The sequence below is a fragment of the Anabrus simplex genome, chromosome 1 (assembly GCF_040414725.1).
Source record: "Anabrus simplex isolate iqAnaSimp1 chromosome 1, ASM4041472v1, whole genome shotgun sequence".
NCBI classification, from domain to species: domain Eukaryota; kingdom Metazoa; phylum Arthropoda; class Insecta; order Orthoptera; family Tettigoniidae; genus Anabrus; species Anabrus simplex.
The window spans coordinates 1,301,087,657-1,301,101,036 of NC_090265.1; the positions used below are offsets into that span (position 1 = coordinate 1,301,087,657).

Genomic DNA, 13,380 nt, shown 5'->3' on the forward strand with positions numbered 1-13,380 from the left:
GTCTTGTCTGGAGTCTAGCCAAGTGTGGAGTAGTCGTGCTTTGTGGTAGCCGAAGTTCGGGTGTTCGAATCTGTCTGCACTGGAGCTCTTGTAGCCTATGAAATGGTATGCGGGAAGCAGAGTGGAAGATTATGAAAGGATCGTCTGTTCCAGGTAAATACCTGCCACCTGACGACTCGCCGTGATGACAACCGACTTTGTAAATAGCCGCTAATTAAAGTACTGTCATTCATTGTCAACTATAACTGTGCGACTGTGAATGTGTGTGTACCGATCTGAGTCATTCTAGATTAAATTAGATCAATAAAACGGGCAGTGTTTCATTCGTAACAATGTTTAAAATGGTACTAGGGTATAAATTTTAGGTATAAAACTAATAGAGGATTTCAATATAATTGTTAACCCTGTTCGAAAATGAAACGTTTATGCAAGTGGCCAAAGTAATGGCGATATTATATGTGTGTGTGTGTGTGTGTGAGCTAGTCATTTAACGTCAAACATATCGAAGGTTTTCAGCGACGCAAGAGTGGGAAAAGACTAAGATTAGGAACGTAGCAGCCGTCGCCTTGTTTAAAATACAGTCCCAGCATTTGCCAGCTGTGAAAATGGGGAAACATAGAACAATACTTAACCCAATATCCGATGCAAACTTCCAACTATACTACTCCTACCGCGTAACCAACTCCCTCTGATCTACATAACGGACAGTTCTGAATTTCGTTTCCGCGATTGGAATCACCGCTTCTTGATGATATTGCATTATATCACAAAACTATATGTATTGCGAAGACTAACCAAATTAGCGTGATCGTGAATAACAATAATAATGATATGGTTAAAATTCCTTCAATTTTTATATACTTTAAGAGACGCCAGGATGTCGGAATTTTGTCCTGCAAGAATTCTTTAAGGTTCTAGAAGTCAATCAAGTGGAACTGATGCATTCAGGCATCCTCAATTGTCACCGATCCGAGCCGTTACCCCCCTATTTTGGAAAAAGAAGAACAACGACCAGCTTAGAAAATGCCTCCAAGGTCAGCACAAGCAGATACATCTTTAAGAAAGCGGCAAAGCACTATTTTCTATGACACGTAACCTATACTGCGCTGAAAGACGTATGGCAAGCAGTCGTGCGAAGGAGCTATCAACTTCCTCTACAGTGGAAATGAATCTCACTGAAGTCGCTAAATAGAGTTGTCTGTATATTAAAAGTAGCTCTTTCATGTCTGAAGTTGGTTATTGATTGTATTCACAGAGGCTACAAAAGAATGTGTGTTAAGGAACGGAAAAGCTGTTTATAAGATACTGAATGGCTCTAAAACGACGATAAAATGTGAATTAATTGTCTGGGAATAGTTCACCATATCACGTCGCGTGCCGGTTGAATCTTGGTGCGTGAAACCGCATGGGACTGATCCGTTAGGTCAGGGTCGTCCACAAGCAAATGTACGCGTGACACGCCGTCTGTTGTACCATCTTAAAGCTTACACTCAAAACGTCGCAGACACATTAAATAACATTATACAAACAAATCCCTGTTTTCTAAAATCAATCAATCAATAACCAGTGATCTGCATTTAGGGCGGTCGTACAGGTGGCAGATTCCCTATCGGTTATTTACCTAGTCTTTTCTTAAAGAATTTCAAAGAATTTGGAAATGTATGGAAAATCTCCCTTGGTAAATAATTCCAATCCCTAACGCCTCTTCCTATAAACAAATATTTGCCCCAATTTGTCCTCCTGAATTCCACATTTATTTTCATAATGTGATCTTTCCTATTGTGGGAAATCGTCTAGAACATATCGAGCAGCCTTTTCCAGTTCCCTAATCACGTAATCCTAATTGTGGTCTTCCCTGAGACGTATATGCCCTCTCCTTTACATTTTTACTACAACCCCTAAATACCCTCATAACTATATGAAGATATCTGTAACCTTATTTAGAATCCCGTTTATCATAATGTGATTACCCAATGAACATCGTTCCTTATATCAACACACACGCACTTAAATGAGCGATTTTCGGAAGGAGTGACTGCGTGAAACTAATAGAATGGACGAGAAATGAGTCTAGCAAGCAAGTTTTAGAACAGAGGTGCTCACGCTGGGCATATCGTCCCGCGGGTGCCCAGCACTGCAAGCGGGCGGGCAGGCAGGCAGGCGATGAGCGCAAGTTATTCAGCCACAGCGGCGTTGCGGTTATACATCACAGGCCATGGAGGTTGAGCGAAGTTCTCACAGCCAGTTTCGATCACTGTGGCGATACCCGAGTTTGAAATGGAAGCAAAAAATAACGAAAGAAAGAGGGGAGAAATCAACGTCTTTCAATTTACGTTGTAAGGAATAAGTTATTTATGTTCATATTTTGACGAGGTACAATAAAGAGTTAGGTCTAGAATCTCAAATATTTTGTACTGTCCGTAATGAATTATCATTTTCACTATTATATTTTAAGAGGTGCTTTTAGAAACATCTCTAGTCTAACATAATACGGAGTGAAGGTGGATAAGATGTGCCTTGTGGTTGCTTGGATTTAACTTTTCTGATAAAGTCACCAACAATCCAATCATGCTTACCGGGAATAACATCAGTTATCAGTTAGATTATTTATGTGAAGGCATACTGTACATTTATTTGGTTAGATACATTTACGTTGTTGGTATACTTTTATCTTGGATAGGAACTACCTAAGTCCTCACTCGTGATGAAACTCCCTCGCTATTTAGAGGTTAGCTATTATCATCTGACGTCTGATATTTAGATACTATTTTCAGAAATACAGTACACTGACCAGGGAAAGTTACACAACACTGCGCAAAATCTATATATATAAGTTTTGTCTGTACATTGCTCAGAATTTAAAAAGAATGGTATTACTGTATCGGTCGTGTCCACAGTAACAACGAAATGCACCTTTTAAATTTCCGTCATTTCTGTATGTCTGCCTGTACACAAGAGAACGGTTGAAGATAATTTAACGAAAGTCGGTATGTAAAATCGGGAAATGAACCACTACAATCTATAAATAATTCTATTCACACTGAGTGAAACGGTATTTAGGGAAAGGCCTAACGTTTATTTCTCAAATATTTATGTTATTAGTGGTCCTATCGATAAATACTACATAACTAAAGTTACACAGAATTAAATTTAAGATCATTTATGTCTTATAGAATAGAATTCTCCCGTCTCCCTGTTCCTGACCGCCTGAAACTGGGAAGAGAGCATTCGTTTATCGCAATTCATTTTGATACATGACTTACATTTCCTTCTCAGATTTATTTGACTGTTACTATATTAAATATAATTTATTTTGTTCTAGACGTTAACAATATTATATAGTCTAGGACAACATGTATCTTCCTCTTCCTTAGCTAATACAACAATTTCTATATTACTACATTTAATATTAATTAAACCTACCACTGGTGCTAACTCTTTCAATATTTAAACATCTAATGTCTCCATTTAATATTAATTATAATATAAACTAACTACCTACTACTACTGTCCGGCCGCACCATCACCCCTGGTGAGAGAAAGGCCACCTTCCCTGTGATGGCACGACCGGCCCTACCCATGGAGCCCAACATAGGACCCCCCGCTACCTCTACCAGATGACAGTGGAGCTCTCACCTTTCCATTTGCGGCCGGCCACTTGGTGCTGGAAGCGCTCTCGTCCTATTCCCCGCCTCTCTCATTCCTCATCCCACCCCACCCTGTTACCAACATGCCTTCCTCGCCTTTATCCATTTTCTATATATAAATAGTGAGAAAGCAGCACATGCCCTCATATACACCATTAAGTGCCCTCAAAATATTTATTTCTCCGTACGTCAGTTCCCCTACATACTAACAATAGCAGTACTTTTAGTTAGTGCTAATCTCTTTTCATTTCTTTCTGCCACATGCTTCTTAAAATACAAACAAAACTTAGCTATTCTTCCTGGGGTGATTCATTCTTTATTTAACAATTTAGCTATTGTATAATCATTTATGTCATACATTTTTACCGTACCGGCTATAATAACAGAGATATTCATGAATTTGGATTTTTGTTGCTAAGTCCCTATCAGCGCCGATCCACGAGAAAATGGGTTAACAGAATTTAATGAAAATCGGCATGTAAAGTCGGGGAATAAGGAACTACAGTCTAGGCTAAAAGTAATTGTATTCACCCTCGACGAAATGTTAGTTTAGGGGAAGGTGCCTAAAAAGTAATTTATGTTATTTTTCCTACCGAAAAGTACCACTAAAAAAAGTAGTACGGATTGCACATGAGACCAACCGGAGGCACCGTGGCTATAGGGTGACCAAGCGTCCCGGTTTACCCAGAATAGTACCGATTTTGATGGTAAAAATCCAGTGTCCAGGTTAACCCTTCCCCGGGACGCTAAAGTCCCAATTTTTGTTTGTCATATTGGTTCATCATGAGATGGAATAAGCAAATAATCCTTATAGGCCAGCTGATTATGTATCGTCAATGTCTGTCCTTGCGAAAAAGACCGACTGACGATATATCGCCATGGTCTCGTTTATCTAGAACGTGCTCTGGCGTATTTTATTCGAAATATGTTTTGTATATATTCTGTGAAATGTTTTTCAACATAAAAAATATCATATCGAATACTTACTAACAATCATGCTAAGGATTTATCAAAGAACTTCAAAATACGGCTTGGTCTATTTCACCACACCTGGTGTTTTTAGGTGCAGTCCTCTATAAGTGAGCCGGCACAAGGTTGCACTTGACAGCTGTAATTCATGTTGGCACCACTACAAAAATGAAAAGAAGAACATCACCCGTCAATCAAAATGACCAATCTACTACTTTTTATGTTAGATACAGTTACGCATTTTATTCACATTAATTCGTATTTAATTTCTTATAGTGCTTATATTTTATTTGCTTACAAACATGTGAGCATTAAAAACAAAATATAAGGTTTAAGTGAGTCGCAAAATAAATACGAACTATTTTCATTTGATTGTTGTTGGCAATATGGATAGTATAGTGGTGCCATCTATAACTAGCTTGACTACCGTATTGAAGTGTTGCCGTTTTGTCTGTCACCACTAGCACGAGGTCAGATGTGAATCGCGCGTTTATGAAAGTTTTGTTTTCTTAATAATGATAATAATAGTTATTTTTAACGCCCTACTAACTACTTTTGAAGGTTTTCGGAGACGCCGAGGTGCCGGAATTTTGTCCCGAAGGAGTTCTTTTACGTCCCAGTAAATCTACAGACACGAGGCTGACGTATTCGAGCCCCTTTAAATACCACCGGACTGATCCAGGATCGAACCTGCCAAGTTGGGGTCAGAAGGCCAGCGCCTCAACCGTCTGAGCCACTCAGCCCGGAAGTTTTGTTCTCTTTGTGAGATAACTGTGAAGTTTTATTTTAACGAGTGCAGTGCATTGTCACGGAAACGACAACATAGTCATGAAACGCGAAATGATAATCTTTTGCGCCGCGGAGTGACCCTTAATAGTCAGGCATTAGAATTAGTGCGGAGAACTCTTGAGTTTTACGAGAGGGAGAGGAAATTTGTACGCTTGTATAGCCGTCCCGCTATCCCTTAAGATCAAGTTGTAGAACGCATGTCACACATTAGGGCTTTCAAAGCGTACTGTTATTCAAACAGGTGTTCGCCTCCAGGAGCTGAAGGAAAAAGGGACTGGGGAACATAGCAGTAGCGGAAATGGGGCTGATAGTATTCTTGCACAGCACTCCGGGAAATAAACGAATCAAGCCATCTTCTGTAACAGGAATTAATTCTTTCCAGGCTGATGCAATATGAAGACAAATGTACGATTATTACAGCTCAAAGTCCTTTCTGTCAGTTTTACGGACAATGCACCTTACCGCTCCGTAACAACGAACAAGAGCCCTACTTCGAGCGCCCGTAAAGAACTGTTCGACCGGGCGAGTTGGCCGTACGGTTAGGGTCGCGCAGCTGTGAGCTTGCATCCGGGAAATAGTGGGTTCGAACACCACTGTCGACAACCCTGAAGATGGTTTTCCGTGGTTTCCCATTTTCACACCAGGCAAATGCTGGGGCTTTACCTTAATTAAGGCCACGGCCGCTTCCTTCCCAGTCCTAGGCCTTTCCTATCCCACCATCGCCATAAGACCTATCTGTGTTCGGTGCGACGTAAAGCAAATAGAAAAAAAAAAACTGTTCGTGGAATGGCTGCAGGAAAGAAATATCCCAGCGCATATGTGTATGACTAAATTCGGCCACGAAGTAGCGAAGGAACAAGGGCACGAGGTTAATAGGTTGCGGGCGCATATGTGTATGACTAAATTCGGCGACGAAGTAGCGAAGGAACAAGGGCACGAGGTTAATAGGTTGCGCCGTACTACCGTCACTTCATCATTGAGTTGGTACGGTATGGGGTGAAGTGAAACATTACATACGCACTAAGAACAAGTTATTTACAATTACTGAAGTGGAAGGACTGTTCCGGTAGAGTATTGCTGAAATGGATGCGGTTTCGTGGAGGAAGAAAGTTAGTCATGTCGAAACATTCATTAACTCGGCAATGGCAAACAGGCCTACATGGCATCATCAATGACTGTCAGGATTTGATGATACGCCTAGACGACGACAATGACAACGAAGGCGACGGTATTGGTGGCAGTGATCTGGAGGGTATCGACCCTCTACCAATGTGAATCAGGTATGAAAACAAGGTTTTTTTGAATTTTCGGTAAATATAATATATTTTACTTGAAACCTTTTGTGTTAGCACCGGTATATATTATTGTAACATTTCTTGGTGTATTTAAAGTGAGATTCTTGTCGGCCAATTTCATTTGTATTGTATATCATCGCTATGTCATTAAAAGTATTTCTCCCATGTTTTTAAAAACACAAGTGTCGTGCAATCAGCTGTTGTGGCGGCACCATCGCTTCGTGCGCCATTGCAGTGTGACCAACATTGTGCGCAGCTGTCATGTGCAACATTACGCCTGCCCACCTATAAATATATCAATGTTATGACCATTTCAAATTCAGTTTCTACGTGACGCTGAAGTTGGGAAGCAAGGGGACATTCCATTCACTGTTGCCTTGCTGTCGGCGTTTGTTTTTAAATTAGGACCCAATACCTTGTCGGTTATGTCGACATTTATAGCTGCAGTAAATGATTGTGAAATGACAGGATATCTTTCATTTGAGTAAAAACAATAGATAACTAAAATAAACTATAATGTATTTTCCTGCCTTAGTAAAATTATTATTATTATTATTATTATTATTATTATTATTATTATTATTATTATTATTGTACCGGGCGGTACACCTCCACGCCGCTAATTTAAAATTTGCGCCAGTTGAAACTCCTCTGCTGGAGGAAGTCTGAACCTTATATACGCTATTAATTCGCTACCTTCTCAGAAGATGTCACCACGTGGAAAATTTTGAGTTTTTGAACTGTGTCATTTTTGATGTGGTTTTGTTTTGCTTGAAGTAAGAAGTGTGAACTTTCTCTTCTAGAGGACACTACTGAAGATCAACAATAGTGCACCCTAGTGCGGAGTCGAAGAACTATTTTGTTGGAGAAATTTTTATTTCAAATGTTCGTTCTTTGCTAAATTTCTTTCAGTCATTGGTTAAGTTGGCAATATTAACCCCTTCTTTCCCCTTGTTTTAAATCTAGCCTATCCCGAATTTCTTAAATTAATTTTCCACCAATTATGTGTTTCTTCTTAGTATTGTGTAGGGGGTTTATGGATGAACCAATAAAATCCTCGTGGGAGGGTGTTCTCATTCCCCTAACGCCTAGAAACTTCCGCGAGAGTATATAAACTGCTGATTTTAGGGTCTCCGGGCCACTTCTGTTCCATCTTTCAGTGTATAAAGTACATAGCAGGAGGCGGGAAGCGCCTCTTTCCTCGGCAGCGGTCAACAACAAGGTAATGGCCGATTAATAACTTCTTTCTTTGCTAGATCAGCAGTTTAACTCTCGGGGCGGGTTCGAAGCGTTCCACCATGTAACCCTTTTCCTAAATGTAACTACTCTTTTCATATATTCTCTTTTAAAGCTACATACTGGGATAGAGAGTGCTAACCCTCTCGAGCTCCCACTCATATTGTTTTGAGGTGAACTTATTTTTCTCAACTTATTCTTCGTTAATGTAAAACAAATTATTCTCTTCTTAAGTCACCTCTTTAGTATGGGATTAGCCCTTGTATTAACGGCCTAGTGCCAAGTAGGTCTTAATCAAAGTGTATTAGGAGTGCAAGTTCGCCTCCTCTCAAATTGTTATTTTAGAGGTCATTTAATTAACCTCCCTTTCATTTAATAGACCTCAGTAGATTGGGTATTTTACCCCTGTGTTTGCGTCCGTTGAGGACAGCTTGAAGGTGGAGTTTGGTGTGGCCTGGGAGAGGCTTAAATTTGAGAGCGAGTGGCTCTTTTGAAAATTGAGTATTGTATGCCTCGTAGAGGCTTTTCAGTGTAATTTGGAGCAAGGGCTCCTAGGCATGAATGGGGTTTTCTGCCCCTCTGTTGAAACTTGTGTGTGGGGGGTAAAATTGAGCAGATTGCCCTAGCATTGTGCAGTCAGGGCGCGAAGCCCAAATTCTGTAAATATTGTAACTACCCTTTGAACTTGCTACTTTGTACCTGCCATGCTTGTTATTTCTTTGTTTTGAAAAGAAAATATAACCTTGTTAAATTTTAAATTAATTTTACTCTTAGTAGCTTGAGACCTGTTCACCACCCCGCACCTTCTTTCACGCATAACTACCACAAAAACTCGGTATCAAGTGGTAGCAGAGCGTGGTTGAATGGGTCTCAATTTAGCCCCTTTTGACGGCTAAACATTGTTTGTTCCGAACCCTAACCATTTTTTCAGTTGCTGGAATTTTTGAGTTTTTCAAAATTGTTCTGTCATCATGCCCGGCCCTCGCGATGTTCTCCATCTTAACTATTTGCGCAAGGAGGAGTTGATTTACGAATTGACTATTAGAAATGTGCAATCTGGAGGCACGGTTGCAGTAGACACAAATAAGCTTAGAGAGTCCCTTGATTTGCCCATTTCCATCCCCACACTGGGAGAGAAAGAAGTTGACGACTCTCTTTCCACGATCGTCGAGAATATTACTGGGCTAGCATCTGTAGTTAGTTTTTTTGATGAGAATGATCCTTCTCCTAATCAAATTAAGCGTGTGCAAGCCAGGCTATATCACTTTTCAAATAGAGTTAACGATCTGTTGTCTCTAAAACTGAATGACGTTCAGAGGAAGGAAGCTAGTACGCTCCTGGAAAATATTTCTGAATTATCTAGCAAGGTCACTCAATTGTTAACTGGGGAAGTTCCTCCCAAAGCTGATCAACCCACCATAGTGAATGTAGGTAGTGAGGAAGAACCTCCTAAGGGAGAAGTAAATAGGAAAACCATAGCTGCCCAAACTATCTCTGCCCCATTGGACAACGAGTCTGAACGCCGTGCATCGTTGAGTAACATCCGTTCTGAATTAACTACCTTGCCATTGAAACCTTTACCTACTATGTCACCCGGGTTTAGCAGCTTGCCTCATCCATTGGCAATGTTGCTCAGAGGCATCTCTAAGTTTTCGGTTAATACCACCAGTGAAGTAATTTCATTTTTAAGATTTCTTGTTGAATTTCAAGATCATGCCCTTGTGTTTTCTCTTTCTCCATGTCAAATTTTGCAAATCATCTATCCTTATGCAATTGGTATTCTTTCTGACAAAATAGTAAGAGCCATAGCCGAACAGTCATCTATTGAAGATTTTCATGCACACTTGCTTGCAAATTTTATTCCCGCCCGCGCGAGGTCTTCTCTGATTCAGAAGTACTATTATCGTGTACAGCGATTGGATGAGAACTTGGCTGATTTCATACAAGACATTAAGTTTTATACTAGGGTGTTTGCCTTTCATTTTCCTGAAGATCAGATTGTACAGGCTATTGTAGAAGGCATTTCACCATCTTATAGGTCATACTTGTGTTTCGCGGCGTGCCCGCAAACTTTCTCTGAACTTGAAGCGTTGGCCGTCTCAGCGGAAGGAGTTAGGTACGCCGATTCTTTGCGTGTGGCAAAAGAACCCCCTCCTTCGTTTAGCAATACTCGGCCTCCACCTCGCCGACCAGTCACACCCCGTAAATGTTATGCTTGCGGGTCGCCTGACCATCTTCGCAATAAATGTCCATTGGTCAAAACTAGTAGGGCAAATAATGGAGCTGGTTCAGCACAAGGCTGTTTTAAATGTGGGGCCTTCTCACATATCGCCAAGAATTGCCCAAACTCGAATAGCACCCCCTCCTGCTCAACTTCTGGTGCAAATTCTACCTATGCCGATAATAAAAAGTGACTAGTGGCTTCGGCTGAGTCGACTAATCCATCTTCCCGAGACTCAGCCCCTGGTAAACAGGTTGTAAATTCAGGGAACGAGCAATTTTCAAATTTATCTTTTGAAGGTCCCAAAGAGTGTCTTAGGATTGCGGCGGATTTCCCCGCACCTGTTCCTTTTCTTAAGATTGAGTTAAATAACGAGCCTATAACAGCTCTCTTAGATTCAGGCAGTGTTTGTTCGATTATTTCGGCTGAATGGTATTCTAAATTGAAATCTGTTTGTAAACTACCTGACTATGTCTCATCTCCTGTTCAATATGTTTCGGCTAATTCATCCCCATTAGAAATTCTAGGTTCCTTATTGGTCAAAATTCGTATTTTTAAATTCACATGGAAAGTTAAATTGTTTGTGGCCAAGCTCTTGTCTTGCCCCATTATATTGGGAGCGGACTTTATTTCTCACACTGGTCTTGTGCTCGATCTTCAGAGTAGGTCTTGCACGTTCAAATTTGCCTCTAATTGTAATATTCCTCTATTAAAGTGTAATTCTGCATCATGTTCTTCTATTTCGCCTACCCAGGATGAGGTGTTGTTAGACCTTAGACATCTACCTGAGGAGCAGGCTGATAGTATTCGTAAGCTGTGTCAGTCCTTCCCAGAGGTGTTCTCTGATACTCTTGGTGTTACTGACCTTATTGAATACAAAATTGAAGTCACTGATTCGATTCCTGTCCGTTTTCCACCGTATAGGCTATCTCCACCTAAAATGAAGGCTCTGAAAGAAATTATCGATCAGATGTTGAAGGATGGTATTATTAGGCCCTCTAAGTCGGCGTATTCTTCGCCTATTTTTCTAGTTCCGAAACCCCAAGGAGGCTTCAGGCCTGTCATTGATTATAGGGCTCTCAATCGGAAGGTGGTGTTACAATCTGTGCCCCTTCCCGACCTTCATTCTTGTTTTTCATGGTTTCGTAAGGCCAAGTTCTTTACTATCTTGGACTTGAATCAGGCCTACAATCAAATTCCACTTGCCGAAGAGTCTAAACACCTTACAGCGTTTGCCACGGACTGGAATTTATATGAATACAACCGCGTGCCTTTCGGGCTCCCCACGGGAGCCGCTGTACTCACTAGGCTGCTAGATAGGGTCTTCTCCGACATCAAATTTGAATACTTGTACCACTACTTGGATGATGTCGTCGTATTTTCAGAGACTTTTGAAGAGCATCTAGATCATCTGCGAGAAGTTCTCGATCGCCTTCGTAAGGCTGGGTTAACTGTTAAGTTGTCCAAGGTTGCCTTCGCTAAGCCCTCTATGTCTTTCCTAGGGCATATTGTGTCACCTGATGGTGTAGCCGTCGATCATTCTAGAACACAGGCCATCCGTGATTTTAAACCTCCCAAGGACATTAAAGGTATCGCCAGGTTCATTGGTATGGTGAATTTCTTCAAGAAGTTTATTCCTAACTTCGCTAATAGAGCGGCGCCCTTAAACCTTCTTCGTAGGAAAGGCATCAAATTTGAGTGGGGACCTTCTCAACAAGCCGCTTTCGAAGACCTTAAATTAGCTCTTTGTAATGCCCCTGTACTTGCTATGCCTGATTTCTCGAAGAAATTCATCGTCCAAACCGACGCGTCGTCGTCAGCAGTAGCGGCAGTCCTTCTTCAAGAGACTGAACTAGGGAGGCGACCCATCGCCTATGCATCTAGGACATTGTCGGCTCAAGAAGCCAAGTATTCCATATATGAGCTCGAAGGTTTGGCAGTCTTATTCGCCTTAGAGAAGTTCCGTCTCTATCTGGAACATGTTAAATTCGACCTGGAGACAGATAATCAAGCCTTAAGCTGGGTCTTAGGTAGGCCGCGTCGTACTGGTCGTATAGCCCGTTGGGCCCTCCGTATTTCTGCCTTCCAATTCGATGTCAGGCATATCAGAGGTACCGAAAATGTTGTTGCTGATGGACTCAGTCGTATGTTTTCAAACGACGTTGAGAACCATGAACCGGTCGACCGTTCATCACCTCCCGAGTCCACACTATTTGATGTTAATGCCATCTTAACTGATGCCCCCATGCTCTTTAGGGATATCGAGAAATACCAACATGAAGATCCGACGCTGACTCCGATAATGGAAACCCTTTCTTCTGGGGAACATGTTGTCCCTTATGTTCTGAGGAATGGTGTTTTATGTTGCCCTTCGAGGCATGACAAGATGATGAAGGTTGTCGTTCCAGCTGTTCTTGTGCCTATGATCTTCAAGTACTATCATGAGACCCCATTAGGGGGGCATCTTGGAATCTTTAAAACCCGTGAAAAGATTCGTGAAATGTTCATCTGGAAAGGTATGGACGGTGAAATCCGTGAACTAGTAAAGGCTTGTAAATCCTGTTTGATTAGTAAACCAACCATGTCCACCAAGGTAGGCCTTTTGTCTTCCCATCAAGCGTCGCGCCCCATGGAACGCCTGTACATTGATTATGTAGGACCCTTCCCCCAGTCAAAGGGTAATGCTAACAAGTTCATCTTTGTATGCGTAGATGGTTTTACCAGATTTTCTTGGTTATTCCCGACTAAGCTGGCTACCGCTCAGTCCACAATTACTTGCCTAAATTCTATTTTTGCTTCTTTTGGTCCGTGCCAATATGTTGTGTCCGATAATGCTAAGGCGTTTACATCAAATCTTTTTCGTAAATTCTGTTTTGACTTATCCATCTCTCATGTAACTACTTCTGCTTATTACCCTCAACCATCTCTGGCTGAACGGGTTAATCGTAATCTCAGGTCCGCACTTATTGCCTATCATCATGAAGATCATTCCAGGTGGGACACGTCCCTGCATTGGTTAGCTTTTGCTTTGAATTCGGCAGTTCAAGAATCACATAAATTTACTCCAGCTTCTTTGATGTTCAAGTTCGTTCCCAACTCGCCGCTCTCTAACCTCTGGTCTCTGAGTGACATTCTACCCGAGACAATAGATCCGGATAATATTAAAGATCTTTGGAAGAAGGCTAAAGCCAATCTTAAGGTATCTCATGAAAAGGTTAGGGAA

General features: G+C 41.3%; 1 protein-coding gene across 3 annotated transcripts in view; it reads right to left on the reverse strand.

Moving 5' to 3' along the window:
• c12.2 (von Willebrand factor A domain-containing protein c12.2) overlaps window positions 1-13,380 on the reverse strand; it is a 753,464-nt gene that overhangs the window by 391,145 nt on the left and 348,939 nt on the right. The gene's annotated exons all lie outside the window — the stretch shown is intronic.